Consider the following 20,655-nt stretch of genomic DNA (forward strand, 5'->3'; position numbering starts at 1 on the left):
TGTATATGGTCTTGTCCTACTAGCTGAACATACAAAGTTACTCAGGAGTCAACTTTTTACTGCCATACCGTGATTGCGTGATTGGTAAGTCGCATCGTTGGCACGGATGACTGCATATTGATGCATTATTTGTCTTACAATTGTCGCTTACAAACACGTACTGCATTTTAATTCCTTATACGACCGATGCAAGAACACCTAGGGTCCTTTTAAGCTAACTCTCCATTTTAACGTGATTTATGGCGGTATAAAGCAACGCCACAGAATAAATAATAGTACAAGGTACAGAAGATTCACTCTCTAACAAAACGCGTGTATTGCGAAAGATATGACCACTAGGTGGCGCAAGCGCGAGCAGGCGTCCGTTCCGCAGCGATGCGCGGCAACTACTATAGCTAGACACCAAAATTGGTGTGGGCCGCATCTACTTGTAGCGCCGCGACGAAATCGCGGAGTGAGCCACGCCTGCTCTCGCGTCGAATGATGGACCATAATGATAGTTCCTTCGAGTCTCTTTGATGTTTTTACAGACTTTTATTACTTCAATGTTAATTTTATAAATAAATTAATGTGCTGTCCAAAAATGTCTATACTGTCAGAGCGAGCAACATTCGACGCGAGAGGTATACATACAAATAAAATAAATTCAGTGTCAGTCCGGTTACTCCGGTAGAATAAAAAATAGAACTGTTTTAACAAGAATTAAAAATTTAAGATTAAACAATAAATTATTGTTAATTTGTTTTTTTTTTTTGGAATGCGAGTGTCTTGGACATTTCGTAAAAAGTTTAAAAACGGTTAGATTTCGAACAGAAAAACTTTACTTTATCGTTGCGGCAATTTCGACTATACCACAATGAATGTGTTAAAATGAGAAGGAGCGTTGGAAATTGGAGGATTAATACACAAGTTACACAACCACTCAACACCATTTCTTAATAGGTATACTAAATATTGTCTTCGGTTACCGCGATAGTTACTCATGAAATAAAACTATGAAAACGGATTATATCGCGTATATTGAATTTATAATACATCCCGACGTTTCGAACTCTTTACAGCGTTCGTGGTCAACGGGTGACGGGTGAGGTATACTAAAATCAAATGCAAATGGCGAATGTCAACCAATGTCAACAGAAATTGTATAAGTTGGAAGAAAAACAAACAACAAGGTTGTATAATGTCAAATTGTAAATTAATTCATTAGTAGATACAAACAGCGCATTATGTTGATCTACCTGAGTTACATAAGGAATAATGTGATCCACTGATATTGTTAATTCGTTAGTCTAGCTCTAGTCAATAAAGATCGTAATACGGCTGCAGCGTTGAAAAAGTTGGTCTCCAGTGTTTTTTAATACTATATGTATAGTCCTCCTCATCGTTTTCGATGACGGCGACCCCAAATAAACATTATGGACGTTGTCTAGCGTGAGCCCTAATGTGGCCAGGGACCGGACAACCCTTTCCGCGATAAAACCCTTTCAATGGGCGACACTTAAACACGGCTAACACATTGAAAGACTTTCCCTTTTGAACTGCAAGCCCATTCATACCCTTACCTTTGACTAACCCTTACCGAAAAGCTAACCAAAAATAAGGCTAGCTCTTAATAAGGGTTACATACATACATACATACATACATACATATAATCACGCCTATTTCCCGGAGGGGTGGGCAGAGACCACGGATTTCCACTTGCTACGATCCTGACATACCTCTTTCGCTTCCTTCACTTTCATAACATTCCTCATACACGCTCGCCGGTTTAGGGTGCTCTTGACCTGGCCTTTCTTCAGGGAATAAGGGTTACCCTTATCTTTAAGCGCTTTCTATAAAGGTTTCCCTTTGCGTGAAAGAGACAGGATTAGTATCTACGGTAGTGTATGAAAAGGAAAGAAAATACGTGCCTAGTCAAAGAACGCCGCCGTCGCTGCCGACGATCGCTCGGATTCGAAGTAATGTGTGCTTTATGAACAAGGTAGACGACTTAAATTAGCACGCTTATATGCTAAAAGGGAAGCCCTTTATAAGGCTAACCCTTATAAGCAATATGCAAGGTGTTGGCGAGCGGATGATAAGGGTTTTGTAAGGGTATTTGGGCTACCGATTACTCAAATGTGGTAGCTTCATATAAGGGTTTTTAAAAGCAAAACAATGGGTTTCGTCTGGCAAAGGGTATGGTGAGTTAAGCCTTATGCAATACCCTTATAAAACCCCGATAAGGGATAGCGGGCCGGTCCCTGAATGTGGCTGGCCAGGCCGAACTTGTTCTTAAATGTTCTATTGCACGCGTGACAATAAAGTTGGCCAGCTGCGTTGAACGTGTACACGTAGGAGGGCTTAGGTTTTTCTTTCCGCAACTGGCGTTTTATGTCTAGGCTGGTGTGGTTTTAATACTACGTCGGTGGCAAACAAGTATACGGCCCGCCTGACAGTTTACTAGATTCCCATGTCTGTCTGAAGGAAATGCAGCTTTTTCTGACTATAAATAGAAACGAAACGAGATTGAAGACGCAGTCCATTATCAACTTTGAAAAAAATGTATTATAAATTTCAACAACTCAAAAAGGTCGGTTATAGCCGCATATCTCGTAACTCCGTTGAAGGAGATAAGAGGACCTCCTTCAACGGAGTTACTGGGTTTGCGGCTTTAGGTATTATATGTAATTCGCACGGGTCTGGCAAGCTTCGGTAGCTCAATTGGTGAGCGACCGGCTTGGTGTACCGATTTAAGGTCCTGAGTTTGAATCTTGCCAGAACTGGTAAATATTTCAATTTTTCCTTAATTCAAAATGTTGTTACTTATATCAAATAATGGACTAAAAGCAACCTACGTTGATCGGAGTACATGTTGATCGATGCAATTATTTACGATCCACTAATCCACGCTATGCACTATGCAGCACAATTAGTTAAAGCCATAGAGTAACTTATACTAGAGCGGTACTGTCATAGTAGATTTTGTAACCCCAGTAAATTCACTGCCATCTGTCGACACATTTTAAAACTAAAAATGAAGATTTATAAAAATACGATAAAATGTATTTAAATATGGATAAATGTTTTTTTTTTATTTGCATTAATTATTTTTATGATTTTGACCCATGTTCTTTCACTGATATGCGTTAAAATTGTTAAATAACAAACGAAACCGTCAACGCCATCTATACGACAGTAGGCCAAAGCTAGTAGCGCCCTCTGAACGAGAATCAAATTTTCTTGATTTTCGAGGCACGTTTTTTCCTTAGACTGTATCCATCTATTACGGAGTCATATCTATCTTTGGTAAAAGCATAGTGAGTGCAATCGAACATAATGCAGCACAACACAAAACTACATTATACGGTAACGAAAATAACAGTAGATAGGGTCATTGTGCTAGTTTTCGTCCACTCGACGAAATTTTAATATAAACCTACATTGCTGTACAAATTTGGACTTATTGCAATCCTTAATGTCTAAACAATATATCTATGTACATAAAAATGATATTTCGCAAGTAGCAGATTAAAAATATATTATTAGCTAATTCGTCAAGTGGACGAAAACTAGTGCAATTACCCTATATTCATTTTAAATTTGAAAAATAATTCGAATTCAAGTTTGGTTGCTTTTTATATAAATAGCGCATGTCAAGAAGGCCGGTAAAAACTAAACGTAGATGGCGCTCTTGACGATTGGTTGTTTTTTATATAAATAGCGCATGTCAAGAAGGCCGGTAAAAACTAAACGTAGATGGCGCTCTTGACGATAGTCCTTTTTGTATGGAATCCGATAACGCCATAGACAATTTAATTGACAGTTGTTCCCCATTTACAACTGAGTCAAAAAGGAAAGTCGAAATAAAACTGTACAAACTTTATAATTGACAACATACTTATCGTGAAAATTCGAATCTTAGAACCATATCTCTTTCGCATTCACTAAATAGAGTAAGATAGAACTTTTAGAATGTTTAATCGCTAACCGGTACCGAATCGACAAAACTTTAGCTCATAACAAAAGTGAATTATAATCATAAGTGGGCACTTTAACTATATATCTTAACCGATCTGTAGTTAGAGTTGAATTGGGATTGTTTGTGAATTGTTGGAGTGACTTAATTGTTTCCCATGAGGTAATGACGGCAGTGTGAAATACTTGGATAACTGGAACGTGTGTACATACGATGTGTTATTAATTTCTATTTTAGTGCGAAACGCCATATGCAAAAAAAAAACTAAAGCTATACCATAGATGGTAGGATCCTATAGAAGTTTTATCCCTTTCTTAGTAGATAAAAGTCAAAATGACAGATAAACACAAACGATTAATAGGTATTTAAAGCCTGATCAGTAATATATGATCACGCGCCATGTTGCGGAATTTCACTGGAACTAATTTTTTCATACTATACTGATCTGTCACCCTATAATTGAGAATGAACAGCGCCCTCTTGACAATAGTGGAATTCCATAGTAGCAAAAACGTTTTGACAGTTCGAAAAAAGAAACTGATTTGATTAGTAGTCAAATACCCTATTCTATGGATTGACAGGGCAAGCTATGCTGGCGCCATCTGCTAAATATTTCGACGGGCCAACCCCATTATAGGAATTGAACAGTCTTAATTACTTGACCGTCTTTAACTGTCAAGATACCGTATATGTATTTCCATAATACCGCGATAAATAAAGTCAAATTCGTAATAATGCTTTGTTTCCTGTACGATTGTATGTAAATTCAAATAGCTTAATCCTTCATCTTAATCGGTTAATCTGCCTGGTGTCACGTTTGTTTAGTGTGGGAGCTGTAAGTGCGCCGTTTTTAGCGTTTGTATGTATTTATTGAATAAAGATACATCTGTATGGACGCTGCCCCTGGAACCAATAAGAATATAAACGACATACCATCGGAAAGGTTTTTTTTTATTTAATATTAAAAATTTTTTGTATGGCGAGACTTGTCAAAAAAAATTACGACTCAAAAACATAAGAAAACAGATAAAAAACTAAAATATCGCGATACAAAATCATCGACAATAACAAAACCTTCATGATCTGCGACACAGGAACTTAGTATCGAAAAAACAGTATATAGTCACGTTTCAACACACTATTTTTTGCGGTGATAACTTTTTTCAGTTTTTTTTTTGATCGTTTGTTTGGGAATTTAGAGATTGCCTCTATCATATCCAATTGTTTGACGCCGGGATGTCCCGAAGGGAAGAGATGTGGGACCACCTGCCATAGTAAAAGTTTTACAACTTGGAATAACCTCTCCGGTGAAATATCGCTTGCCCTTATTGGTCAAAAGGGTTCATTAGCTCACCCTCCTTTGCCACAATGTAACGATTAGCCGATCCTTTGTAACTTTTGTAAGTTAAGCGAATCAGACACTGACGCTGCGATTTGCCGTTGTTTACAAATATTCACTGTCTTTACATCTAAAGGGACAAATGCAGGGCCCTCATGTGCAAAGTCCAAACCAAAATATTACGTTAAAGAGGAAAACTTTACAACTACTACGTAATTTGTGGTAGATTTTATGGATTAAATAAGTAGTTTTAATGCCCCAGCTACATTACTAATTTTGTTTATTCGCTCAAGGCCACAGATATAAGCAAGGTCATGGCATTCTGGCATAAACAAAACTCTTATCCTTTCGTAGGGCATGCGTATAGTTGTATACCCACCTAATGTAAGTAGAGGACATGTCCTGTCCTTGTTTGTGACTTGATTACTCAACTACAGTAGCTATAGGTAGATTTATGTAATATAGAACACTGTGTCTCTCTCATGAGTCCCAACATAACGTTTAATTTTACTTGCTGTCAATTATTACTTTATGGCTGATACTATATTTATTTACCCAGTTGATTTTACTTATCTTCATAAATGTAATGTTTATTTGATATTCTTCGTACATTTGTGTAAGTGTATATGTCTTAGATTATGTAGGTACCTAGTTTCTTTGCATCACCTCCTTAATACCGCCTTTGTTTTGGATAAGGGGGATATTAGAAGTTAATTAGTAAAAATCGTGAAAGTATAAATTAGGTATGTTAAACTTTATAAATAAATGAAGGAAACAATATTTACTTCTATTACACATAATTAAGAAAAAAATATGAATCCTCGCTAGCACGGCGAATCTACCATTGACGCGTGGAGTAACTGTTCGATGTCCGATATGTATAGATGTAAGCGTAAGTAGAAAGTATGCGATATGCGACCTACTATAGCGTTATCAGCTACTGAGAAATGTGCACTACGTTATCCTCCATCCTCCATCTATCCCGAAAAAAAAAAAATACGTTGGCATAAAAGCCGATTATTTTTATTACAGGGTGATTCATGAGACGAGTGTAACTCAACAAATGTTATAGGATCGTTCACCACCGTTCTGCATATATACCATTGACGCGTGGAGTAACAGGCCGATACGATGTAAGCGTACCTAAGTAGAAAGTATGCGACCTACTAGCGTTATCGGCGTCGGAGCGAGAAATGTGCACGGCTGATACGGCGACCGCTGATTGTCAAGTATTTGCGTTATCTGTGTCTGAGTGATTTTGTCTGACAATGCTCTGAAAGGTCAATGGTCGCTATATGTCAGGTGTGTACATAGCCAGAGTCATACGAAGCTACGCTATTTTAAAACGATTTTCTAAAATAACATATAATTTTACATGAACATTCAAGTAACATATACTAGTTCTATGTCTGCTACTAGTTTTCGTTGCTAGAAATTAGAAGTGTTACAATACAAAATTCCTACTAGCTCTTAGCTATGTGAATAGAGGCTATATTATATTCCCTTTACTTTCGGTTCCTTTAAGTACTTTCGGTTCCTTGAAGTCTAGACTATGACGTCAATACCTATTTTAGCACTCATAATAGATTAATATTAGATGTAATATGTAATACATCAGTAGTGTGATTACGACGACGTAAACAGGAGAATGCACTTAACGGTGATGTTATTAATCCAACAAACTGATTTGTGACCCACCATAAATAGAACGTTTTCACAGTAATGTCATGCTCAATAATTTCACTTTTTAAATAAATGTAATGCCCATGACCACTGTATGTACGTGAACTTAGCAAAGACACACTTAACACGAACTTAACACGAACAAAGGTTAATTTCTTAAACTCAAGTGCACCCTTGGGAATCTATTATATGTCAGGAACATTGTCAGAGCTTTTGAAATTTACCTATATCTAATGACTACCGTACCGTACCGTAGATTTAAATTTCAAAAGTGGATTAGTGTAGGCTGATCTAGTCCGATCCGGTTACATAGTGTTGTCGTGTAAATCTGCCATTATTACGAGAATTGCTCTCATTTGAGCTAGACTTAGTCCTGAATTATGCAGTTTTAAGGATTATCTGTCGTGCTGAGCCTGTGCAAGCATTTTCTGTGCCGTTTATTTATGTAAATAATCAAATAAATTTAGTACAAGTAGCATTAAATACTACATATACTTTAGGAAATATGAGAGTAGTGGAGTAGTTTGAAATTGATATTTGTATTTATTTACCCTAAATTCTTTAAAACGGGACACTTGACAGTAAGAAAAATATGCAGAAACGACAAGATAATTTTTTTATACCAAGGAAACAAGAGGCGGGTTTGACCATTCCAGCCCTATTACTATTTACCCTGAGAGTACAGTAACATATAAGAAATATACATATATATTTTCATTCCATATATACAAACTTAGTAAAAATGTCATTAGCGCAAGGTTAGACTTGAAATCACCGCGCTCGGTTCAGCGCCATCAAGCGTGTTATTCTTTAAGCTTATTTGTATGAATATAATTATCTACAGACGCCAACAATATTTACTACCGATGTTTTCATAGACTTTCGTCGGGTAGTTAGACATGTACTTGTATATCTTGTTTTGACATTTGCTAGGATATCAGTTATCATGTGACCATAACCACCAGTGAAACCTGTGTCGAAAGTACGGATCTAAAAGTAAAAAAATACTGCGAATTATCTGTATGCATATATTTTAGGCACTTCACTAATAAACTACGCACTTACATGTACGAGGGAACGATGCGGTCTCATATTACGAGTCAGGTAGTCCGGTGTCCGGTGGGATCGCTCACTCGATACGGTAACTATATATCTACGGGTGGCATTTTACTTTTGTTTTATTAACTGTTTGTTGATAAAATTGTGGGATAAATTAATTGAAAGTGAGACCATAATTTAATGAGAAATCACCCATTTGTTGTCAGTAACTAATAGGCATAAGAATCGTAACTGCCATTGAAATATCAGTTTGAATTTAGGCTTTATTGTTGTTTAGGCGAATATACGTACACTATTTCAATAGTCATTCAAGAATGAATTTTAAATGAGTGCTTTGTTTACTTTCTGGTCCAGGGTACGATCATAAATTAATAATACTTTCTTCCTCTACTTTTCCCTTTCCAGCACAGGACCCGTCTTTTACTAACTGTATGAATTAAAGAGGGACGGGTAGTCTATGTCGCGGCGAGATACTCTCGCGCCAATCATGTGCTAGGCCGGCTGGTTTTATGCATTGTTTCTTTTCTGGGAGCGCGTGGCCATTGTGACTGAGCGCGTGCCACCCGCTGAGACACAATGGCCACGCGCTCCCAGAAAAGAAACAATGGCTTTGTTTAACAAATTAAGGTCTTTGCCGTAAAAATCATTTGAGAAGATTAAAACTGTGTACACGGTGTTTCCTGTAACAGGAGCAATAAATTAAACTGGAGGCTGTACACCTCAAACTGACCAACATTTGTTCAGCAACTTTTTTAAACTATGAAATTTTTTGATTATACCTTTTTCATACTAATTAAATATTATTTTAAATGTACGCTGCCATCAGTGTGTTTGACGTTGCTTGTCACCCTTCAAACAACATGTTTTGCAATACATTGCGTCTTAGAATAAACTTTAAAGTGTAATTAAAATCAAAACACAAGTTATTTTTAAAAGTAGCTGAACAAATGTTGGTCAGTTTGAGGATTACAGCCTACAGCTTAATTTATTGAAACACTCGGTATATGAGCTGATTTTATTTTGTTGTATAGTTTTATTTCGTCAGATTGATGATTTGGTAAGTTTGCAGACTCCTCATTTTGGGCGGAATAATTACGAAATCTCAATTTAGGACAACCATTCGAGCATAGGCCGTAGTCAAGGAATTTAATTTCAGTACCGTATAGTACTGAAATTAAATTAAGTATTTGACTGTACCACACGTTTTCGTAGCTCAGAGGACGATTTTGTAGAATATAATTTGTTTGTGTTCATCACACAAATATTTGTTCCCGAGTCATAGGTACCCCAGGCAGGTGAGGCCTATTAAGTACTGTTAAATGTTCATTTCTAATTTCGAATATCGCGCCTTATTTGAATCCGTCTCGCACTTGACGGTTCATATGTCAATGTCACTTCATACTCTTGTACTCCGTGACACGTGTTTTTTCTCGAGTGTATTTATATAAAATTAAAGCAATCTCTACAAGATTCCTGTTAATTTTTGTTTAATTTATCAGGTTAAGGGCCCAGTAAAGCCCAGAAAAGAAGGCAGTGCAAAACTCTCAGTGCATAAGTGTAAAATTGTACTTGAAAATTTCATGACTTTGCAATTAATTGTTTCGTCGTAAAAAAAGTGAATATTCGTTTGTGTTCTCCAAAAACTATTGAAAAATGGCATCAAATAATCAAATGGCATTAATTGAAAAACTAACCGGCCGTGAAAATTATGCTACATGGCGATTTGCGGTAAAAACTTACCTTCAACACGAAGATTTGTGGGATTGTGTTGAACCGGCTGCAGACGCTGTAATAGCTACAAAACGAGACACAAAAGCTAAAACAAAGATAATTCTTCTTGTAGATCCTATAAACTACGTACATATTCAAGAGGCCGGCACCGCCAAAGAAGTATGGGATAACCTGTCAAAAGTGTTCGACGACTCTGGGCTGACACGAAAAGTCGGCTTACTGCGTGATCTCTGTAATACCTCGTTAACGGGATGTCAAAATGTAGAAGAATATGTGAGCAAAATAATGAATACTGCCCATAAGCTCCGGAACATAGGCTTCCAGGTAGATGATGAATGGCTCGGGACATTGCTACTCTCCGGTCTACCTGAGTCATACCAGCCTATGATCATAGCTATTGAAAGCTCTGGCGTGAAAATAACCTCAGATTCTGTAAAAGCAAAATTATTGCAAGATGTTAGATGTATTGACACTGATTCTTCACCTTCAGTATTTGTCGCTAGCAAGAAGTTGCACAGAAGCTACAAGAAGCAGTCTAAAGGGCCAAGATGCTATTCCTGTAATAAATATGGCCATAAAAGCCCAGAATGCAAGGAGAAGACAAAGGATACACAGCGTCATAAGCCAAGCAGTGCATCATATGCTGCAGTGTTTATAGCTACATCAAGTCAAGATGATGTGTGGTATGTAGACTCGGGAGCAGCTTATCATCTTACGAAACACAGAAATTTGTTACAGAATGAAACAACCCCTCCAATAAATAATATAAAGGTTGCCAACAAAGAAGTGTTATCCGTGCATGGCTCAGGGCAAGTAACTTTAGACACATATGACGATAAAGGTAAAGAAAACAAGGTGCTCTTTACAAATGTGCTGTATTCCCCTGATCTTGCTAACAATCTCCTGTCAGTTAGTGAGATCGCAAAAACTGGTGGCAAAGTAAATTTTGATAACAAAGGCTGTGCTATTATAAATAATAGAGGTCAGATAGTAGCAACAGGCACCCATATCAACAACATGTACCGGCTAGATATACCTGGAAAAGGTTATGCATGCATGTCTGACGTTGAAGAACAAGAAGATACTTACTTGTGGCACCAGAGGATGGGACATCTTAACTTTCAGAGTCTAAAGAAAATGACAGAAAATACTGATCATGTAATTTTCTCAGCGAAAACAGAAAATCTGACATGCATAACATGCCAAGAAGGTAAACAGACCCGATTACCTTTTAAAAGTGAAGGCCCCAAAGCTAAAAGTTTACTTGAAGTGGTTCACTCTGATCTATGTGGACCTATGGAAACTCAATCGCTCGGCGGAGCAAAATATTTCATTACATTTATTGATGGCTACTCAAAGAAAGTGTATGTGTACTTTCTCAGGAACAAGTCAGAAGCTCTAGAAAAATTTAAAGAATATAGAAACGAAGTTGAGAACCAGCTCAATGTCAGGATCAAGGTGATTCGTACCGATGGTGGAACCGAATATGTTAACAAGAAATTCTCTGACTACTTAAAAGATGCAGGCATCATACACCAAACAACCACACCGTATAGCCCCGAGAGCAACGGATTATCAGAGAGGATGAATAGAAGCCTTGTGGAACGAGCAAGATGTATGCTTCAGAATGCCAACTTACCAAAAAAATATTGGGCTGATGCAGTACACACTGCTGCTTATGTGATCAACCGCTCTCCAACTAAGTCTTTATCATTCAAAACTCCTGAAGAAATGTGGTCCGGACAAAAGCCGAATGTGAAACACATGCGCATATTTGGCTGTGAAGCTATGGTCCACCTGCCCAAGGAGAAACGTAAGAAGTGGGACCCCAAAGCACACAAGATGATCTTCATTGGATATTGTGATCATACTAAGGGCTACCGATTCATAGTACCTGGGACCACTAAAGTAATAAAGAGCAGAGATGCTATATTTCTAGAGTCTACTGTGAAAAGAGATTACGTTCCTGTTGAATTATCTTCAAGTGACCCGGCAGAAAATAATGATATCCAGGAGGAATCAAATGAAAGTGACAGTGACACAGATGTCACAAGTCTAGACTGCTCATATGATACAATATGTGAAAACAGTTCTTACAGTGAATATGTACCTGATACAACCCTGGATATAACTGCAGTCAATAAGATAGAGCTGAGACCTAGAAAGAATATGGATACTAAAAGGTCAGAAGAAAATACTTACCTGTGCTATGACGAAGGACCTATGGAAAATGTTCCTGAAACATATAAAGAAGCAATTAAGTCACTTGCTGCAGAAAAGTGGAGAAAATCTATAAAAGAAGAATTAGATGCCCATGAAAAAAAACAATACCTGGACATTGGTAGAAAAACCCCCAAATGCTAGAGTGATAGGATGTAAATGGGTGTTCCGAATCAAAGAAGAACCAACTGGTCAGCGTTACAAATCACGCCTGTGCGCTAAAGGATTTGCACAGACTGCAGGTATTGATTACCAAGAAACCTTCGCACCAACTGTAAGGTATGATTCAATTCGGTTATTACTCTCTTTGGCTGTTCAACAAAATCTCAAGATGGTCCAACTAGACGTCAAAACAGCTTTTCTTTATGGTGAGCTTGAAGAGACCATATACATGAGCCCACCAGAAGGACTTCCTCATGGAGAAAATATGGTATGTAAACTTAACAAGTCATTATATGGTTTAAAGCAAGCACCACGATGTTGGAACAGTAAATTTGATTCGGTGTTGAAAAAGTTTGGCTTTGTCAGTAGTAAAGCTGACCAATGTGTTTATATTGGTCAAGTCCATAACAAGAAATGTTATCTATGTCTATATGTTGATGATGGACTATTATTCTCAACTGATGAATTAGCTTTAAAAACAATAACTAAGGAACTGAACAAAGTATTTCAAATTAAAGTTATGGATAAGCCTAGCAATTTTGTTGGGATGCAAATTGAAAGGTCTAGTGACTATATGTATATTTATTCACCAGACGAAATACATAGAGCAAATGTTGAATAAATTTAATATGCATGACGCTAATCCCAACAGTGTTCCTGTCGACCCTCACATGAAGTTGCAGAAGGGAGAAGAAGAGCCTGAGAGGAATCTGCCATACAGAGAAGCAGTGGGATCTCTCATGCACCTGGCAACTGTGAGTCGACCAGATATAACGTTTGCTGTCAACCTGGTGAGTCGATTTCTTAATTGTTACAACCAAATACATTGGAATGCGGTGAAAAGAATTTTCAAATATTTGAAAGAAACAAAAGACTATGGTCTATATTACAAAAATACTAATCAGTCCTCAGAAGTGACTGGTTACAGTGATGCTGACTATGCCAATGACCTAGACTCACGTCGTTCTGTGACCGGTTATGTTTTCCTAAAGAGTGGAGCAGCAATAACTTGGTCCAGTCAAAGACAGCAAACCGTGGCCCTCTCAACAACTGAGGCCGAATTTATGGCTGCATGCGCAGCTACTAAGGAAGCAATGTGGATTAAACAATTTCTCAGCGACATTGGTGAATATCAACAAGATACTCTGTGCCTTCACTTAGACAATCAAAGTGCCATTAGTGTTATTAAAAATGTGAACTTTCATAAAAGATGTAAACATATCGAAGTAAAATACTTCTTTATTAAGGAAAAGTATCAGCAAAAGATTATCTCTTTAAAATTTGTTACCAGTGAAAATCAGTATGCTGATATTCTTACCAAAGCTTTGTCAAAAGATAAATTCAATTCTCTTAGATTCAAACTTGGAATGCGTTCACTTGGATCTATATAATTGTTACTTGTTTAAAATTGTTCTTATGTTCACTTCTGTCAAACTACATTTTGCTATTGTTATGTTAATATTGTAATTTTGAAAAGGCTCGAATTCAAAGGGAGTGTTAAATGTTCATTTCTAATTTCGAATATCGCGCCTTATTTGAATCCGTCTCGCACTTGACGGTTCATATGTCAATGTCACTTCATACTCTTGTACTCCGTGACACGTGTTTTTTCTCGAGTGTATTTATATAAAATTAAAGCAATCTCTACAAGATTCCTGTTAATTTTTCTTTAATTTATCAAGTACTTATGTAAAGCCCGACCAGTAATATATGAGCATTGTCAAGAGGGCGCTGTTATTCTCATTGTATAAGGTGACAGTTCAGTATAGTATGAAAAAAAATAGTTCCATTGAATTTCCGCAACATGGCGCGTGATCATAAATTTCTGTTCAGGCTTTATTTATCTATCGTCGCCTAGCACCCACAGTACAAGCTTTGCTTAGTTTGGGGCTAGTAAGATGTGTCCCCTAATATTTATTTATTTACTTACAGTAAAATTGCGCATTGTTCAGAATAGGTAACTATCCACCAAATTTTATCGAATTATATCGAAAATATACAACAAAATAAAAATTGTCCTTATGAGTTGTTCGGAACGCACCCGAAGTGACGTCACGGACGGCCCGGCCGACTGCGTCCGAAATTCAAAAAATCGGCAATCGTCGGGGGCCTATATGGGGCATTTTCTATGAAAAGGGACCTTATTGTAGATGGCGCTTACGCCGCACAGCGTCGCGCGAAATTGTATTTATATCGGAGCATCGTTTATAATGGCGTAAGCGCCATCGACGATATGGTCCCTTTTTATAGAAAATACCACATATAACGTCCGCTGGCAGCAGCCAATGGCAATCTTCAAAACTACATTGAGCGATAAAGTTAATCGCACTTAAAATATCGTGAGACATATTTCAAAATATTTATCAGTACGGTTTTTACTCACTATTATTTTTAGTCGCTTTTTGGCGACATGTTTCGGATTCTTTGGGAATCCATCCTCAGGCACGAGTGTCCGCGGCGGTTGTACGTCGTACCAACCGTACTGATAAATATTTAGCGATAAAGTTGTACTGTAATTCAGTCCTAAGTTGTAAAATAAATCTTTGTACATAATTTTAAATAACAAGTCTTCATTAAAGACCCACTAGGCATCCCTGCAGTACTTAGAAAGGAGCCTAGTTATGATGGCATTACATATAACTGCGATATCGTGAAGTTAATAACTGTTAAGAATTTGCTATTAAGGCCTGTCGAATACGGCCCCTGGCTGTCCGTAAACATGAACATAGTTATTTGATTTAGTAATGATAGCACAAAGTGCAACATAATAGGTAATTATGTTTATCTGAAGTAACATTTTGTTACAAGTTCGATAATAACCATTCTATTATGAACAAGAAGGCAGTTGGTAGATAATTAGTAGCTATTAATGTTAGGTATTATCGTGGCCATGGCATAGGTACAGTTACGTGCAGAAATATCTTGCATATTGATTGAAACGTGCGAAAATACGGCCTCCTAGCCTGATCGGTAATCGGTAGTGACCCTGCCTACTAAGCAGGAGGTCCCGGGTTCAAATCCTGGTAAGGGCATTTTTTAACGTGTTCATTACAAAAAAATCTTCTTGAGTCCATACTCCAGAAGAAATATTCAAGATGCATATGTTTTCTGATGATGTATTTACGTATTTATCTATACCCACAACACAAGCCCTATTGAGCTTACTATGGGGCCAGGTTGATATGTGTAAGATTATCCCATAATATGTATTTATATTTATTTATATAAATATTGGTTGGTGGCTATAAATATATATATATATATAACCACCACCAACCATACCATAACCATAACCATGTAACCATGGTCACCCTTAGTCAGACATCCATCACGTTTACGTTGGCACTATTGAGCGCAATAACGATTTCCCTCCGTCAATTTGCAAACGTGAAAACATTTGTAAAATGACGACGCCGTTTGTAAAATGCCGAATCTTACAAATTGCCTGCGACATATATACCTAAATTGGGCCAAAAAGTTTTTTAGCCAGCCAGTCTACGACTAAACGTTTAATTAATTTATTTATTTTGGGAAACATACAGCACATAATAATACAATATGGTAAAAGATATAGTAAGAACATAGGCCAAAAGAGTTTAATCGCCTTTTATGTAAAATGATAGACCAAAATAGATACGTTCTCATAAGTAAGTGTCTTCAAGATGCAGGAGATACGGTGAACGATTACGTAACCTTGGCCTCTGATGCGACTTGCAGTTGATGACGATTGTATACGTGTCATGGGTAGTCATAAATCTGTTTAACAAGACAAACCTCTTCTTTCGAAGACCGGTCTGGTCTAGTGGGTAGTGAAGCCGATGGTCCTGGGCTCGAATCCCGGTAAGGGCATATATTTTTGTGATGAACACAAATATTTGTTCCTGAGTCATGGGAGTTTCCTATGTGGGTCTCTATTGTTTGACATAATTATTGAAAGTCATAATGTAATGATTGTCATATTATCATTAGTCACAGATATTACCGGAATAGGATATATAGGATTATAGAGGTTTCGCATTGTGTATGCTCTGTCCCTCACGGACGCACGCATGTGGCAACTCTATACTTAGTTTGCAGTTATTTACACATAATGGGTTCGTCTTAGTTTTGCCAGATGGTCACAAAAGTTCTATTTTTCATGACTTGCTCCTCGATTGTGACATCTTGGCCGGTTTCCTTTTAATTTAATATAAGAACAAAAATGTGACTTTTGCATTATAAATATGACTTTTTATAAAACAAAACGTAACATGACTCAAGATCCAAGAGCCTATCGCGAACACAGAAGTTCGCAAATTGCGGGTATCTTTCTCTTTGAGGCGTTATTAGAGTGACAGAAAAAGGCCCGCAATTTGCGATCTTTGGTGTTCGCGATCCCTCTGGCAACACTGGTTCTACGATGCCTGATTTGCGTTAGGAATAACCCCCGGGGTTGTATTCCGACACCAGTGCTCGCGTGGCTATCGATTGCACGCACTTCCGACGAGGGCTTTAATTCTGGTATAAATGATCGAACAAATGTTGTTTCATTTGTTTTGCGTTTCGGCGCCTGGTAACTAGAGTCAGACGAATTGAAGGGTACACGGACAGAACATCTTAAGTAACATTTTGAGTAATCGCGGTTTTAAAATTTGGAACCATGTCAAAATGTATGGTAGTTCCGTGACCAGGTCTTTTTTAACTAAAAAAAAGTTGTGTTACATATATTATACAGTCGTAGCAAAAGATATAAGTTCATTAAGAGCTCTACATTTTGAGATTTTTCGAAAAAAGTGACTAGACATGTTTTTTCCGTGTACCCTGATTCTGCTACGATTATGATAGCACACTGTGCAAGTGTTATTTTAAACGTAAAACTTCTATGAAATTATGACGTTTAAAATAACACATTGCTATTGTCTTCGGTTACCGCGATAGTTACTCATGAAATAAAACTATGAAAACGGATTATATCGCGTATATTGAATTTATAATACATCCCGACGTTTCGAACTCTTTACAGCGTTCGTGGTCAACGGGTGACGGGTGGGATATACGCGATATAATCCGTTTTCATAGTTTTATTTCATAACACATTGCTATCAAAATCGCTGCAGAATACGTATTAAATAATACGATAATCGTATCCGTTCAAACATTGCAACATAGGTATAATATAAACACTCAAACATCAACTTTCACGTGCATAATCGCCACCTATTAAGCAGAGTCTACTTGCTATAAAGAATGCAACCTGCGATTATCTATATCTGTACTTTCGTAATCATGTTAAATAATAGTTTAATATTGATCATTAATATCTCATATTACCTCATTATAATAACCTAACCCTACGACCTCCCGACTTAGTTGATCTCATGTCAAAATGAAACTTCATATGTTGCAACTAGATTGTAATCCTCCTCAAAGCAAGTATACTACAGAGTTGCCACACGCGTGCGCCCGTGAGGGACAGAGAGTACAGAGACCAGAGTACAGTACATATGGACCGCGAGCCAGGCGCAAATTTCGTCAGTCATCGCCTCCCGGGCGAAAACTCATATAGCGGTTAACGGCTATGTATGATGAACCCTCGTGAACGTCAGCTGCCGCTCCGTTGGTGGTTGAGGAAGGACAAGGACAAGCTGGACAATCAAAAATGTAGATTTTTAGTTCAGTTATTTCCCCCCCCTCACCCTAGTCGCATCTATAGTGTTGACTAACTTTGACTATAGATGGACCTTATGAGTTTGCATTAATGTTATGAAATTTTATGAATAGTGAGGACGATGTTAGTTGGTCAGTGGCCTTTCCAAATGTTGAATGTTACTTACAAAGGTATGGCATTGGATTTAATTGGACGTAATTGTAACTAGTGAAGGTGAGGAAGGAAAAGGGAAATTGTTATTTGAGCCCTTCCTTGAGCAGCATCGAGCGTATAAATATGAATATAATATGTTATCGATATTTTAATAACAAAACTTCCGTGAGACATATTAAATATATTAATAACGGGTCACTCACGTATTTTAAGTCGAAAACGCTCGACACGTTTCACTCCGTACCGAGGAGCATCATCAGGAGTTTGCGTCGTCGTGGTCTCGGAGAAGACTCCGAATTGGAAGGACAACGCCGTCCTCGAAACGTCGGAGGTAAATTTAAAACTTAAACGGGACTTATAAGTAAATTAAGTCCCGTTTTTTTCAATAATAATGAGTAAAAATCGTGAAAGTTTAAATCAGTATGTTTATTGTCGTTTATTGTTATATTGTTGAAAAGGGCAGACCTCGGCGGACTTTCTCTGATCAGATCGGGGAAATCCTGAAGAAAGGCCAGTCAAGAGCACTCTAAACCGGCGAGCGTGTATGAGGAATGTTATGAAAGTGAAGGAAGCGAAAGAGGCATGTCAGGATCGTGGAAATGGAAATCCGTGATCTCTGCCTACCCCTCCAGGAAATAGGCGTGATTATATGTATGTATTGCATATACATGTATAATGCAATGCCAAATACCTATATAACTCCGATGCTTAGGAATACATGGTGATGGTGAAATTATCCATAAATAAAAATTAATCAAACTAGATTTTAGTCAGGACCATAGAATGCATTTTTCGCCAAATGACATTGACAACATCATAATTATGTAGAAGATAGACAAGACATGCAGTACAGATTGTATGAAAAAGCACTTGTATGTACACGTACAGTGTACACGTGTGTGCTCAGATGCTAGTAAGTAAGTATTTAATACATATTTGCAACCGCATCGCAACGATAACGGGGCGATAGCGAACAGTAGCCTATTAACGATTGATAGGGTAAAACACCCGATGACTGACACATCGTTAGGTGACAACCAAAACTCGAAAATTAAAAAGAAAACATAAATCAACCTTGTTTTGATGCTATTGTTGTTCACCATGGCTCTGGGCTTGTGATAGCAAAGAAGTTATTATTTAGCAGTGAGTTTCGGTTGTTACCTCACGATAATATAATTTACATATAAAAAAAGTTTATAAAGGATTTTACATGAGTCACTTAATATTCTAATTCCATATGTATTACCTATAATGGAGTCTTATTAACTTTAAGGAGAGACTTTAAAAAACCGGCCAAGTGCGAGTCGGACTCGCGCACGAAGGGTTCCGTACCATTACGCAAAAAACGGCAAAAAAATCACGTTTGTTGTATGGGAGCCCCACTTAAATATTTATTTTATTCTGTTTTTAGTATTTGTTGTTATAGCGGCATCAGAAATACATCATCAGTGAAAATTTCAACTGCCTGCGGCTCATGAGATACAGCCTGGTGACAGACGGACAAACAGACAGACAGACAGCGGATTCTTAGTAATAGGGTCCCGTTTTAACCCTTTGGGTACGGAACCTTAAAAAAAAGTACGTTTGAAGTACGAGCGGAATTGGAGTTCTCACAAGATTTGTACTGGTAATAATTACCTAGTTCTACTTAATTAGATATAGAATTGTAGATAAATTTGATAACTCAGGTAGATTAACGAGCAAAAATACCTATAGCGTAAGTTAATACCTACCTACGTTGCATAAAATGATAAGATTTTAACAATCCACGAGCAATGAAAGATTTACGATCATTCAAATTCCATCAGTTAGGTGAGATAAGACGGAAATATTTCTGTGCAAAAAAATATTGACATTATTTGAACTGTGTGAGGTGTGCAATAAAGTTTATTTTATTGTATTTTTTATATATATTTATTTCACTTGAGTTACTCACCTATATAAAGGTATACCTATACAGAGGTATCAATTTTTGTACACTCGAGGACAATGTCTAGAAGAGGGTAGATTATCTACATTTTAGAAAAAAGAACACTTAACTGGTTGAAACCAGTGGTGTACTGCCTTTATCCATTGAAATCGCAAAAAATAGCGGTTATCAGTAAAAAACAACAATTTCCGCAGGTATTCCTAATACCATGATCTTTGATCTCGACTTACCACAAAACCGCAACAGATAAAAATCCAAGTTTGTCAACACACAAAAAAGTAACCCGTTCCACACGTTCACTGTAGTATATTCGCTCCAAAAACACACTTATTTCACACACAAAACACGAAATCCGAGAGGTTAGTATCGACCGTAACAAATACGCAACATCGGCGCAGCGACCGGCCGCCGCAGCTTATCAGCGTATACTGGCGAGCGAATGAAACGGAACGAATGAGCGGAATGCCGGTGACCGAATGAAACGAGCGACATTACAGTATGTAGGCCCGTTAAACCGGCTTCGTTTAATTACTATTAAGTACAGTAAAAACGGGGAAAACGGAAAATTGTGTCGTAGGTTTTCAGATTAACATCGATTTTTTGTTCTATTCTCTGATACAATCACCCTTGAAGAAGAAAATATCCTTGTTTTCTGCGTATCTTTTCGAATTATAAATATCTTTTCCTACACAACCTTTACGTACTTATATTTTAGCACTAACATAAATATTGTCTCGTGTTTAGCGACCGCATATTAAGAATTTCTACATTG

At 37.4% G+C, this 20,655-nt stretch overlaps 1 protein-coding gene across 1 annotated transcript in view; it reads right to left on the reverse strand.

Moving 5' to 3' along the window:
• LOC134741745 (SH3 and multiple ankyrin repeat domains protein 3) overlaps positions 1-20,417 on the reverse strand; it is a 180,786-nt gene extending 160,369 nt beyond the window's left edge. Inside the window, exon 1 of the mRNA XM_063674639.1 lies at positions 20,114-20,417. The gene's annotated coding sequence lies outside the window, so the exon portion shown is untranslated. The remainder of the gene's footprint in view (positions 1-20,113) is intronic.
• Between the last annotated feature and the right edge of the window lie 238 nt (positions 20,418-20,655).

Source organism: Cydia strobilella, chromosome 5, assembly GCF_947568885.1.
Source record: "Cydia strobilella chromosome 5, ilCydStro3.1, whole genome shotgun sequence".
Classification (NCBI taxonomy): Eukaryota; Metazoa; Arthropoda; class Insecta; order Lepidoptera; family Tortricidae; genus Cydia; species Cydia strobilella.